Raw genomic sequence first — 14537 nt, 5'->3', positions numbered from 1 at the left:
AACTTTTTAATCCTCATAGACTTCCATACGAGTCCTTGCACTTACAGCAGCCATATCAAATAACACTATTTGGTGACCGAGCAGACAGAGGGGCATTGACAAGAGATACATTATGTAATCCTTATTACATGTAAATGGCTTCTGTCTGAGTTTCTGCAGCTTCCCTCTAAATCTTATTTTAGTGTGTTATACATAAATGATGGCCATCTGGTAACAATGAGTTATTAGCGGAAAATGGTAGCAAGAGTCCTGATCATGCAGGAGAGGAAACATGATTTACACTAACAGGATTATAACACAGGAAATACACCGATGTATCCAACAATACAGCTAATGTCATCTGTTGGGAGAGAAAGAAAACAGGATGAGGAGTGTCCATGGTCAAATGTGAATACAGCTTCCAATGACTGCAGTGTAAAGGCCCATTTACACGCAATGATCATCGCTCAAAATTAATCATTACGTGTAAACGCAAAGCCATCGTGCGCTATTAGTTCACTTGTCGTTTATCGCTCAGTTTCAATCTGCATAACAATAGTTGTTAGTTCGTTTGCTTGTCATTAGGTTTAAATGACATTCTTTAAGTCATCCAGTCTTTTGAACAACTTGAGGGGAAGGGCATATACAGACGCCCAGCTGAGAAAACAACATATACAGCGTTTACTTAGCTAACGAGGGAAATGGCGTGGATTTCAAATGATTATCTTCATGTGTAAATACGCAACATTTGAAAGCGAAAAAGTTGTTAAGTCATTCGTTTGTTCAAATGTCAATCATTGTTTGTAAATGGGGCTTAAGATATCATTACTCTAGATAGATATGGTGATGAAACCAATTTCAGGTATAGCCCTTCCTTCTTGGAGCAATAGAGATCTCGAATAGAGATGAGCAAGCATAGTCGCTAAGGCAAACTACTCGAGCGAGTATTGCCTTTTGAGAGTACCTGCCAGCTCGTCTCTAAAGATTCGGGTGCCGGCAGGGGGCGGGGAGCAGCAGGGGAGAGCGGGGAGGAATGGAGGGGAGATCTCTCTCTCTTCCCCCCGCTTCCCCATGCTCACTCCCGCAACTCACCCCCGCTGCCACCCGAATCTTTTGAGACGAGCGGGCAGGTCGTCTCAAAAGACATGTACAGTGCCATACTCAGCCCATACGCAGTCTCAGCCAGCAGAACGTATGAGCTGTAATGTGTAGAGGGTCGTGAGAGAGCTGCGGTATTTTATGCACATGACTGTGGGCATGAGCCCTAATATGTAGTAAACAGAACCCATTGTTTTCGATGGGTTAATTCACAGCTGCATATTTTTCACATAATTTTTGATAGCGTGAAAAAAAAAAAGCAGCATGTCATGTTTTGGGGTGTAAATATACACCCAAATACCCCATTGAAATCAATGGGCTTGCATATCACTGCACATTTATGCTGTGTATTTTTGGGTAAAAAAGTGCTTATAGGCGGAAATAAGCAGGGAATCAGCGTATTTTGATCCGTGAATATGCTGCATATTTGCAGACCGAAATACGCAATACAGCCATGTGAATGAGGACTTACTCTGATGATCCATACAGGATCTTTACGGCAAATAATAGGGGTGTAAGTAGGGGATGCAGAGGATGCAGTTGCACCCGGGCCCAGGAGCCTTAGGGGCCCATAAGGCCTCTCTTCTCCATATAGGGAGCTCAGTACTATAAATAAAGCATTATTGTTGGGGGCCCTGTTACAGGTTTCGCATTGGGGCCCAGAAGCTTCAAGTTACGCCTCTGATTAGGCAACTTGCAAAAGCCTATATATCCAGCCTACAGCCTTTGAATGTCAACGATGGTCTATAAATTTACCATTTAGAACTTTTTATTTGTATTAAAAGTTACATCTTAAGAAAACAGCAGTGACCTCTTCAGTGACATATAGCTCAATACAGGTGTCGTTACCCTAAAGGAGATCCCTGTCCGTCATAGTTAATAAATAGAGATGAGCGAGCGTACTCGTCCGAGCTTGATGCTCGTTCGAGTATTAGGGTACTCGAGATGCTCGTTACTCGAGACGAGTACCACGCGGTGTTCGAGTCACTTCCATTTTCTTCCCAGAAAATTTTGCGCCGTTTTCTGGCCAATAGAAACACAGGGAAGGCATTACAACTTCCTCCTGTGAAGTTCCAGCCCTATCCCACCCCCCTGCAGTGAGTGGCTGGCGAGATCAGGTGTCACCCGAGTATATAAACTGGGGCCGGCCGCGGCTCGCCACAGATGCACGCTGAGAGACATTAGGGAAAGTGCCGTCCTGCTGTAGCTGCTATAGGGAGAGTGTTAGGCTGTTATCTTCGTCTTCAAGAACCCCAACGGTCCTTCTTAGGGCCACATCTGACCGTGTGCAGTACTGTTGAGGCTGCTTTTAGCAGTTTTGCAAATTTTTTATTTTTTGTATATCGGGCGTGCAGACCATAGCGTCCTCAGTCTGCAGTCATTTTACTGAGTATAGGGGCAGTACTGGTGAGGCAGGGACAGTGGTACAGGGAAAGAGATATACTGGCTATATAGGCAGTGGGCTTTTTCAAAAAAATTGGAAAAAAAAATCTTTGGGCTGCCTGTGACCATGTTCAGTTTACTGCGTGTCTGCTGGGGGTAGTAGTCGCTAATTAATACCCAGCTAAGCGTTACAGCAGGCTTGCGCATAATTTTTTCTGGCTGCACTGTGCTTTCAATAACCACAGTCATCCTCCAACAGGGAAATCCATATACAGGCTATATAGGCAGTGGGTTTTTTCCCAAAAATTGGAAAAAAATACTATATTTGGGCTGCCTGTGACCGTCTTCAGTTTACTGCATGTGTGCTGGGGGTAGTAGTCGCTCATTATTACCCAGCTAAGCCTATGACCGTCTACAGTTTACTGCGTGTCTGCTGGGGGTAGTAGTCACTCATTAATACCCAGCTAAGCGTTACAGCAGGCTTGCGCATAATTGTTTACTGGCTCTGCTGTGTCCGTTACATGATCCCCCTATACTGTGCTCCCCCTATACTGCTGCTAGTGATATGTTACTGGGGCCTGTCTAGACTGCTACTACTACTGAAATAGAACTAATACTGTGCTCCCCATATACTGCTGCTAGTGATATGTTACTGGGGCCTGTCTAGACTGCTACTACTACTGAAATGGAACTAATACTGTGCTCCCCCTATACTGCTGCTTCGGAATTGTTACCGGGGCCTGTCTTGACTGCTACTATTACTGAAATGGGCGGTTGGGCAGCATGTTACCCAGGAGAAGTGGCAGCGGAGTGTCATGCAGGCAATGATTGTGCTTTGTTGGAGGTAGTGTGGTGCTTAGCTAAGGTATGCATTGCTAATGAGGGCTTTTCAGAAGTAAAAATTGTTGGGGGGGGGGCCCACTCTTGCCGCTATTGTGGCTTAATAGTGGGACCTGGGAACTTGAGATGCAGCCCAACATGTAGCCCCTCGCCTGCCCTATCCGTTTCTGTGTCGTTCCCATCACTTTCTTGAATTTCCCAGATTTTCACAAATGAAAACCTTAGTGGAGCATAGGTCCCATACAAAAATGCTTGGGTCGCCCATTGACTTCAATGGGGTTCGTTACTCGAAACGAACCCTCGAGCATCGCGGGAAGTTCGACTCGAGTAACGAGCACCCGAGCATTTTGGTGCTCGCTCATCTCTATTAATAAATCCAAGACTAGACATACCTATATTCTACATGGCAATGTGGTATGAAAATAGTAAATGGAGACCCAGAAGGTAAAAGTATGTGAAATATTCTCTCCTTTCATCCATGTGTTCTATATAAGGAGAAGTGTCTACTTGATAATGGACATATTACGGCATTATTCACATGTGTGCTTTTCATTCCTGGCTTATCTAAATCCCGCTACACAGTTTCCAGCCCTTCTCTCTCTGGCAGGATATCTGGTGAGATAATAGCAGCAGAAATATATTCTAACAAAAACTAACATTCGCTGAAGGAAATGATTAAATGAAACAAAAAGAAAAACAATACAGACTGCAATGTCTAGGATTCCTTCTGATATTAGAAGTAAATGTTTGAGGTCAAGTTCAACAACATGTGGCTTTTCTTAAGAACAAAGTTATTTTTATTTTTCCCTAAGACTCACCTCTAGTTCCTTAGGGGCTACCAGACATTCCAGGGCAAAAGCGCAGATTATTAGGAGTGCCAGTAATGCCATTACATGAGAGTCCTGGTTATCTAATACAATGAGCTGGACAAGAGCCAGCTTGCTTCACCTCGTCGTTGTATATTCTTCCATAGACTTTTTGATCTGTCTAAAAAGTGAGACCAAATGTCCCGATAATTTATTATACAAATTGCTTTCTCTATCAATCACTGTGTGCATGTTGCGATAGTTATGTCATTGACAAACGTAATGCGACCCTCAAGTTTTGGGACAAAATATTGGCTTGCCTCTGGAGGAGGCAGTTATACCTGCTGTTGGTCTTCCTTGCCGGTGCCCCTCTAATCTGCAGGTTCTGGGTCCTGTTTTCAGCCCTTCAAAATGGCCAACACAACCTTCGGACTAATCTACTCTCCACAGTGCATTGGTACTGTTAAGCACCAGTACCCTATACCGGGTCTCTGATTTGCCAGTGCGGCTTACATGATCACTGCTGACCAATCAAATAGTAGTGCACAGCATGCATTAGGTAGCTAGAAGATTTTATCTGTCATCTTGGACGGTCGAAAACAGGATCACAAACCAACTTATCAGAAATATATTGGTAGAGAAGAATAGCAGGTAATATACACTTCATCCAATCTTAGGACAGAAATTTGTCCCGAAACCGGAGAGTTGCCTTAACCCTTTCCAATACAATTTTGGATTCATGGTTTCCAAAAAGTCTTTCTCCTTTTGCTGTTTTACAACAGTGCCGTCTGCTGGCTAAAACCAGTGTGTGTGCACAAGAGCCTCAGACAGCAGAGTGGCTGGCAATAGACGGTAAGAATACCCTGTTGGACGTCTTCTGACATTGGAGCTGTACTAGCTTTAATCAGAATGTAGGAAGACATCAGACAGTGGATTGGAAAGGGTGAAATAGATTCAATAGTTCTAATATTTATAGGCAAATTCTAAAATCACCTTTTGTTATAGTTTCTTGGTACAAGCTCTTCTTAATTTCTGTAAATACAATGCAAATATTTGATGAAGGCCTCTTGTTGATAATTTTGTACAATATTGTTGAAAAAGGACGCAAAAATGTATAGACAGGTTATACTGGGACTAATCCCAATATTCCCTCTTATATGACATCTGAAGGGTTCTTCTGTATAGTCCTCACACTATTGGGCAGGGCTAATCCACACAACTGTCATAGTGAGTATTGTATGATGAACGCAGAAATGTTTATTTCCTTACTAAAATCGAAGATCTAAGCTTAAAGGGGTTGTCCCGCGGCAGCAAGTGGGTCTATACACTTCTGTATGGCCATATTAATGCACTTTGTAATATACATTGTGCATTAATTATGAGCCATACAGAAGTTATAAAAAGTTTTATACTTACCTGCTCCGTTGCTAGCGTCCTCGTCTCCATGGTGCCGACTAATTTTCGCCCTCCGATGGCCAAATTAGCCGCGCTTGCGCAGTCCGGGTCTTCTCCTGTCTTCTATGGAGCCGCTCGTGCAGAATGCAGGCTCCGTGTAGCTCCGCCCCGTCATGTGCCGATTCCAGCCAATCAGGAGGCTGGAATCGGCAATGGACCGCACAGAAGAGCTGCGGTCCACGGAGACAGAGGATCCCGGCGGCCATCTTCAGCGGTAAGTATTGAAGTCACCGGAGCGCGGGGATTAAGGTAAGCGCTCCGGTAAGCTTTCTTTACCTCCCTGCATCGGGGTTGTCTCGCGCCGACCGGGGGGGGGGGGTTGAAAAAAAAAAAACCCGTTTCGGCGCGGGACAACCCCTTTAAGATTCAACATAGATTTAGTTATGCTCTATCATATCTTGTTCTCAGCTTTGGCTCATATACTAGGACTGAAGAAAGCCTGAAGTTCTACTGGTGCATGACAGTACATACAGCTAAAAAGCGGTGAGCCAAACCACTCAATGAACGTTCCAATTCTAAGTAAGTGTGAATTAATTGTGCCCTTACATAACGGTATCAAGTTTAACTTTTCCTACTGTTTGTTTTCTCCTTTTTAACCAAGCCTTGCATGGGTTATTGAAACTAATGAATAACCTAAACTTTTTATATGCTCATCACATTCCTATTTTAATAATTTGACACAAAGAAAATATTTGCTCAGATACTTTAATGTTCTAATCCACAAAATATCGTTAATCGCGTATTTTCGTCTTGTTTCCTAAGCTTACATATAGCTTGTGCCTGCCTGCAAGGTCATTTAGGAAAATTGTTGTTTCTCTGTGAGAAAGAGAATCTGTAGCCAAACTACTAAGGTTCATCTCAGGGACAATATGTCTATGGAGAGAGGAGATGATAACTTGCAACTACTGTATCAATATCATTTTGCATAAAAAATTTGAATTGGTTACATATAACATACAATCTAAACACTTAGATTCCGGAATCACAATAAACTACCGAAAGTAGATCTTTACTGTTGCCATCAGTATTGCACTGTATGTATACAGTATGTTATATACAATGGAGAGATCTAAGGTGCTGGGAAAAAAAAGCTGCACAGGGATCTTTTTCAGAGCTCTTATGCAGTTGTTCAGTTTTTCCTATATCAGAAAAGATCACTCTGACCAATAAGGCGTAGGTCGCTTGAAAGGAGAACTAATAGAAGAGTCCTTCAGTGGGCAATAGTATGTGAAAAACTTAAAGGGGTTGGCCTCTTTCTTAGCAGTGCATGGCAACTAACGCAATGACATACAGTAATGTGCAAATGTTCTAGGCAGATGCGCAAAAAATGCTGCAAAGTAAAAATGTTTTCAGGAATAGAAATGTTAATAGTTTAATTTGGCAATGAACAAAATGCAAATCAAATCAATATTTGCTGTGACCACCCTTTGCCTTCAAAACAATATCAATTATTTTAGGTACACTTGTACAAAGTCCAAGATTTGTAGGATTAAAGTCCTGTGTATGATTAACCAAACAGGTGATAATGATCATCATTTTCTTTTGTAGGTTGAAACACAGTTATTAACTGAAACAGAAACAGCTGTCTAGGAGGCTTACAACTGAGTGAGAAACAGCCAAATTCTGCTACATAGGTGAGGTAGTGGAAGACAGTTTCATGTCACAGGTCATACACCATAGCAAGAGCACAGCAACACAAATACATTAGGTAGTTATACTGTATCAGCAAGGCAAAGCTTTTAAAGCAGACTGGGGTTTCAAAATGTCCTGTTCAAGCCCTATTGAAGAAGCACAAAGAAATGGACAACATTGAGGACCGTAACAGCAGATGAAATACACATCATGCTTACTTCGCTTTCAAATTCGAAAGAAGTCCAGAAGTTACATCAATTCCGAACTGGTGGAAACTAGTGGGACCCAGATACACCCATCTTCAAAGAAGTCTGGCCTGAAGTGGTCTTTAGGAAAGAGTTGCATCCAAAAAGCCATACCTTCTACATAGAAACAAGACCAAATGACTGAGCTATGCATGAAAACATATGAACCAGGTGGCAGATAAATGGCAGCAGCTGTTCTGGACTGATAAGTCAAAATTTTAAGTATATGCCTGTAACAGAAGGCAGTTTGTTCGCGAAGGACTGGAGTACAATAATGAATGTCTGCAGACAACAGTGAAATGCGTTGGAGGTTCCATGCAATTTTGAGTTGCATTATAGCAAATGGAGTATGGAGTTGTGAATTTGGTCAGGATTTCAGGCCCATACCCACAGCAATATGTGTAAAACGCTCTGGGTCTCTCTGCAGCGTTTTACACATTAGCAGCAGAGAGCCACCAGAGACCGCATACGGCACTGAGGCCTAGAAGTGATGATATAGCCTCCACAGAGCCCTGATCTCAGCATCATTGCGTCTGTCTGGTACTACATAAAGAGATAGAAGGATGTGAACAAGCTACTTCCACAGAAGGTCTGTGGTTAGTTCTCCAAGATGTCTGGAACAAACTCCCTGCTGAGTTCCTTAAAACCTATGTGCAAGTGTACCTAGAAGAATTGATGCTGTTTTGAATGCAAAGGGTGGTCCCACCAAATATTGCTTTGATGTAAATTACTTTTTTGTTAATTAATTTAACATTTTCTTAATTGACAAAAATAAACTATTAGCACTTCTAGTTTTGGAAGCATTCTTTATCGCATTTTTTCCATACCACAGTGACCGGGGCAGCATGAACCTGGTGATAGGTCTCCTTTAAAGTATGTTGAGTACCCTACTAAACTCAGCCATCTAGTAACACAGAACTGCACGATAAACTAAGTTGTACTGCGGTTAGGAGAGGTGACTATGTCTATGGGACAGTGGTCTGAAAAGAGTCAAATTTTAAGCATGGACTCCAAGAAGAGGGGACAATTCGGGATCTGAATTGCGGATGAGTATAAAAAACGCATCCCCCGCCTCCTTGTCACCTAACTGCACTATAACTTAGTTAATGGTGTTGTTCTGTGGTGACGCTGTCCCTTTAAGCCTCTTTTAATGCCATTTTTATTATTCTATGCATTGTGGAATAAATGTGTGCTGTCCTAAAGCGGAAAGTAAAAGCTGCATAGACAGTTTCCATTTGCAGGGTGTATCCGGACGATATCTTTGGGACTTTCATTTCCAGTTACAGATGATGGCTATTAGCTAGATAGCATAATTATTACAAGAGAGCAAGTGTAATATTCAGCATCCTCCGGTGATGTCACCATGTGAGGTTTTCTGGCCGTGAGCCACATCTTATAAAACAATCCGGCTCCTAGGGCGATTGTCTGGCGGTGTTTACACAATCAAAAATCTCCATGGCAACAGCAGGGAAGTGTTTCTAATGGATGTCTGAGCGCAGCGTTTCACTTGTGACCACTAAAGATTTAATAGTCATGCATCATCAGAAGAACTGAAGTGAGAGAGCTGGAAAGAAAGTTCTGCTTCCTTTACTCTAGCAGTGTAAGGTCTCCAGGTGTAATTACATAATCTGACACATGGTCCAATAAATACAGGAACGTATTATCTGAATTCCTGTAAATTTCCTATACCCTTTGAAGTAATTCTTAGCGAAGAACAAAATATCGGGTATAAAAGAAGCACTGAGTGGTTAATATGTGATACTGTGCATTAGAGAGGTTTTCTGGAACTAGCTCAGTGATGGTCTGTTGATTCTCATGATTGACTAGGGTCTCGGTCAATGTTTTAGTTCCAAAAATGGTGTACTACTGGATACCATCCCTCATATTCAGGGGCGTAACTAAAGGCTCAGGGGCCCTGATGCAAAAGGTGAGCTGGGGCCCGCCCTCTATCTGTATCTGTACCTGTACCCATACCTAAACCATGCTGCACAGAGACATAACATGAAGCTTCTGGGCCTAAATGCAAAACCTGTAACAGGGCCCCCAACTATAATGCTTTATTCATAGTACTGGGCTCCTTATATGGAGAAGAGAGGCCTTATGGGCCCCCTAAGGCTCCTGGGCCCGGGTGCAACCGCATCCCCTGCACCCTCTATAGTTACGCCCCTGCTCATATTTCTTTTTCGAAGAGTAAATGGATTTCCTTTATAGTCAATGAACTCCGTTTGGTTCCATCATAAGACAGACCTGTTCAGCCATGGAGATTCCCCAAATGGAGCAAGAAACTGGAATCCCAAATGCAGGCATGCAACCACCCTTACTGTGTACTGGCACCCTTATGTATTTATACAAACAAATGAACATAATAAAGTAGAGACAAATGGCACGGAAGACCTCCAAATTGTGTACAGAAATCTTCAAAAAAGCTCAGAAAGCTACAGAGAAAAAGTCAAGTTTAAAGGGAATGAGCCAGTATGGTCCCACAGTGCGGAGTTTCAGATTAGAGGCGGTAAAGCAGTGTATTTTGGAAGATATATTAATTACTGAATATAAATAGACAATAAAAAGGTCCAGCCTTTGTATATCACTAGAGGAGTACAATACATCTGTATTTCCTGAAGTATGTTAATAAGCCAGATGCAATGCCTTCCATCTGCCCACATGAAAGCTGGTTAACCTTGGCATCATTCTCCTCTGTAGCCTTCTGAATATCATATGGTCTGGATGGTTTGGGATCTGGCAGTCAGATAAGCCCATGGCCGAGTGACAAGTAAATTGTTTCATTGTCAGTTTCAGACTATGGAAGGGAGGGTCTGCGGCAAGGCCAGAGCCCTGTTGTGGTTGACCCCTCCCTTTCAGTAGATGCAGGGGGATGTTGCTATACAAGCAACCACCCCTACAATTATCACCAGTGTTTGCATAAAACTGTATCATCATATTACAGAATGGCACAATACATCCATTTAGACATTTTTGGCCTTCACCATCTGTTTTGGATACAATAAAAGTGAAAAGAATGTGCCCACTCAAGATTCAGTGTCTACATATATTATGTAATATTATGTAATTTAAACAGTATTTACCAAATTTTTGTTTAAATTTTTTAAAAGAAATTAGCCCAGACATCTGGTTATCAACAAAAATACATTTAAAGGCTTGTCTGCTCACCTAAATAGCAGTTTTAAAGTCTCTAATGGCAGGATTGCAGCCACTCTTCCATAGGAGGAAAGTTTCTATTTGGGTAAGGACATGGCTCTGTCATGTAACAGCATCTAGCGTTGCTTGTAATGACCTAACGTTTAGAGATGAGCGAGCATACTCGTCCGAGCTTGATGCTCGTTCGAGTATTAGGCTGCTCGAGATGCTCGTTACTCGAGACGAGCACCACGCGGTACTCGTCTCGATTAAACGAGCACTGACCATTGAATTCAATGGAGCCGGCAATACAGCCAGCTCCATTGAAAGCAATGGGCTGCCGGCTAGCGCAGGATGAATTGTCAGGAAGGGCTTAAAAATATAAGCCCTTACCTGAAAATCATCCTAAAATGTGTAAAAATAAAAAAATAAAAATTATGTCAGCATTAAGATCGTTCTCCTCTGCCACAGGGCGTCGCTTTCCTGCTCCCCGAACAGAACAGGAAAACAGCATTCCTAAGGCTGATGTGCACAAGCCGTTATCTATACATTATACTGAATATATCAAGTAATTGTCTATAGTGAGCAATTCCATCTTTGAAATACAGGTAAAACAGCTTTTAGACAGCTTGTTATACTCAGTGTGAATGTATTGAATTATAATTTATGCAGTGGTGTTGAGTGCAAAATATTTGTGCCATGTGCATGGCAAGACGTATGTGTACGAAAGACACATATTGTAGTTTTACTAACAGGGTCTCAGATGCTAAGCATGCAGCTTTGTCATAATCAACCTTTGAAATGTTTTGCTAAGGCCTTATTCATACGACCGTATATATACAGCTAATTTAGCCGAGTCAAAAAAATCACGAGCATCTGAAGCATTGGATTACAATGTATTCATTCAGTAGAGCGATTTTTAGGCCGGGAAAAATAGGACATTAGCGCCAAAAAATGGCACCCGATTTTATACGGTGTCTGAAAAAACAGGTCTTGCCCTGTCTTTTCCTGTCATACGTGGGATGCTCCTATAGACTTCTATGGGAGTGGGGAAAAAAGGAGGAGGGGGAGTTTACCAGCGTCCAATGCTGGGAAATGAAGACAGCTGGCTCTGTTTAATCATTAGTAGTTATTCCAAGGATTTCTGCCGAACGAGAGATTTCCATGCTGCGGTGTATTCTTTCGCCTATATGCCGCAGCTGCCTGTGTGAATGGACAAGAAAACGCTAATTAAGATCCGGACTTGATTGTGACTAATTATCTTTTATGTGATTTTAGCCGCGATCAGGACGAGTATAAAATCACATACGGTCATGTGAAAAAGGCCTAAGACAGAAGTATCACACATGCTGTAGACTTAATTGCTAACTTATTGACTTTGTGGGGGTTGTTGCGTTATATAAAACCTCTTGCATTGCTACAATAAAACAGAAAAGCTTGGAATCATCACTTGAGTGTTTCTCATTTTCTTCTCCGATGCATCGTCTATATATAATTAGGCATACCTGTTGATACGGCTATGATACCTCTTGAGCATCACCTAAATTAAGTGATTACTTTAATGCCAGTTTCACACGGGCGAGGGCGATATTGGGCTATGCATCAAAACCACGGCAGGGGATCTCGGAGTTCTCCCATTGTTTTCAATGGGGCCATCGTGGCTGCTACTGCCCCCATTGTGAACAATGGATAATATTGCAAAAAGATAGAACATGCTGCGATTTTTTTCCCCACGTAGCATCGCATAGTGGTGTCATGCAGGAAAAAAATCACTCATGTGTATGAACCCATTCAAAAGAATAGGGTTCATAGTTGTGCAAGTTTTACACAATTTTCTCAGCCATGTGAAACCGGCCTAACATCAGTTTGTAATATATTCACTGTAGCCATTGTTTATCATCACTTAGAAGAAGAATGCAGATAAATCACTCACATCCACTGGAGTTTGTTGGCAGCCCAAACTCTTAATAGATCACTGACACAATGCTTAAATATTGCTTTAGGAAACAGGAAATAAATGCAATGAAATAATCAAAGATCAAAGGAAACTCCTTCAAAAGCTGTGCTGTCATTTAGTGAGAGCCATGCAGTAGCTCACACCACAAGCCAGAGTTTCCCATAAGTAGCTTTTCAGTAGAGCTCCCCATTGTTTACTTATTGTAAACATTACAAGTGATCAAAAGAGAGAATTGTTGAATAAAACACAATATGTAATGTAAAGAGGTTTCCTATTTGTGTTGTATCATTGTATAATATATGGCTTGAACAGAAGCTCATCGATGCTGTCTTCCCTACTTGCTCACTTGGTGTAGAAATGTAAAATATTGTATAATGCATAAGCTTTGTGCTAAACAATGTGGTCACTAATACAGTTTTCACAGACGCTGTCACCCCTTCTCCTAGAGTCTTTTGAATCAAATCTGCCAATAACCCCAAACAACCAATGTGTTTAACAACTATCAGTGGCGTAAAGAAGAACAAGGAGTCCTGGAAGTGATCATATGTCCCCCACAGAGCCCTAATCTTCACATCATCCAGTCTGTCTGGGATTACATGATGAGACAGAAGGATTTGAGCAAGCTACATCCACAGTAGATCCGTGGTTGATTCTCCAAGAAGTCTGGAATAACCTCTCTGCCAAGTTTATTCAAAAACTGTGTGCAAGTGTACCTAGAGGAATTGATGCTGCTTTGAACGCAAAGGGGGGTCCCACCAAATATAGATTTGATTTACATTTCTCTTTTGTTCACTCACTTTGCATTTTGTTAACTGCACTTTATTACCACTTTTATTTTTGAAAGCATTCTTACTTTGCAGCATTTTTTCCACGCCCGCCTCAAACTTTTGCAAAGTACTGCAGTTCTTTCTGCATAACTTGTCATATGTATGTCCCCTATGAGAAAATCATTGCACTTTGTCTGAAGATCATATCTACTTTCTTAAGAGAATGACTATTTTTCCTCTATTTTAGAGAGTAAACCTCTCAGGCTCCGACCTCCTTATAATACACGGGAAGCTGTAGAGCAACGCAAATCCTGCTAATCAATTACAATATAACTTTTCTTGCCATAATATACACTTAGGGTTTTCAAATAATGGACTGTGTCGCTTCATAAAAATCACATTGTGAGAATTATCATCCAATAGAAAAGCCGCCATTCATTAAGCCTTGGCGTCCAGATAATTCATTTACCTTGGCAGCGGTATCGGCAGGTCTACTTTCTTTCTTACATTCATAACTTTGTTCTGCTGTGTTATACAAAATGTATTTGGGAATTAAGTTCCCTGGAGTCGGGTTTTGGCATTACATTAACTTCTTTGCATCTACAGTAAAATGGTATCTAGTTCCAGGCACTCCTTGTCTACAATGGACTGTAGACAGAGTGTCAGATTATCCTAAATAGATGCATACAGTCTATGTGACAGGTGAGATTATTGTGTTCCAAACACTGGTCACTTGATACCTGCAAATTAAATAATTAACCTGCTGATCACTGTAGCAGAAGATACATTACAGCTCAGACCAAGATAACTTTCAAAGCCATGAAGTGGAGTACATAAAACAGTGTGCAAAGGTGACAAAGAAGCTGAAAGAACAGTTCCAACAGTTGAGACTACCTGAGCTGATGGAAACTATGTCTGAATAGGGGCGATTCATTATTACGTGGGCACTCCCTATACCAGAGGTGCACCAGTCTCTGCCCTGGTGCAATGTGTAGCATATGCATTACTGATGAACATGTTATGGATGTTTAAAGAATGTTGGGTTGGACCTGTTTAATAAGGTGGCAGAAAAGTTTGAAAAATGACTTGTAAGGAGTTCGAGCCACTTTTCCGAAACATTCGGATGTCAGAAATGTGTTGCAAAACACCATATTTCAAAGTACTTCTACTAATATCTGTCAAAGAGCAGTTCCAAGATGGTGATATATTGGTGTCAAATACAATTTTCTTTGATTGCTTT

The 14537-nt window shown here is 41.6% G+C and overlaps 1 long non-coding RNA gene across 2 annotated transcripts; it reads left to right on the top strand.

Annotated features, from left to right (window-relative positions):
- The first annotated feature begins 4183 nt into the window (after positions 1–4183).
- Positions 4184–13004, top strand: LOC136610602 (uncharacterized). 2 transcript variants are annotated; one of them, XR_010790121.1, is made up of 3 exons: positions 4184–4958; positions 5970–6080; positions 12977–13004. It is a non-coding gene; the product is annotated as an uncharacterized lncRNA (long non-coding RNA). The 2 variants fall into 2 exon arrangements; XR_010790122.1 differs by having other exon boundaries at positions 4184–5333.
- The last annotated feature ends 1533 nt before the right edge of the window (positions 13005–14537 follow it).

The sequence above is a fragment of the Eleutherodactylus coqui genome, chromosome 2 (genome assembly GCF_035609145.1).
Source record: "Eleutherodactylus coqui strain aEleCoq1 chromosome 2, aEleCoq1.hap1, whole genome shotgun sequence".
Classification (NCBI taxonomy): Eukaryota; Metazoa; Chordata; class Amphibia; order Anura; family Eleutherodactylidae; genus Eleutherodactylus; species Eleutherodactylus coqui.
This window is presented reverse-complemented; position numbering and strand designations above follow the sequence as displayed.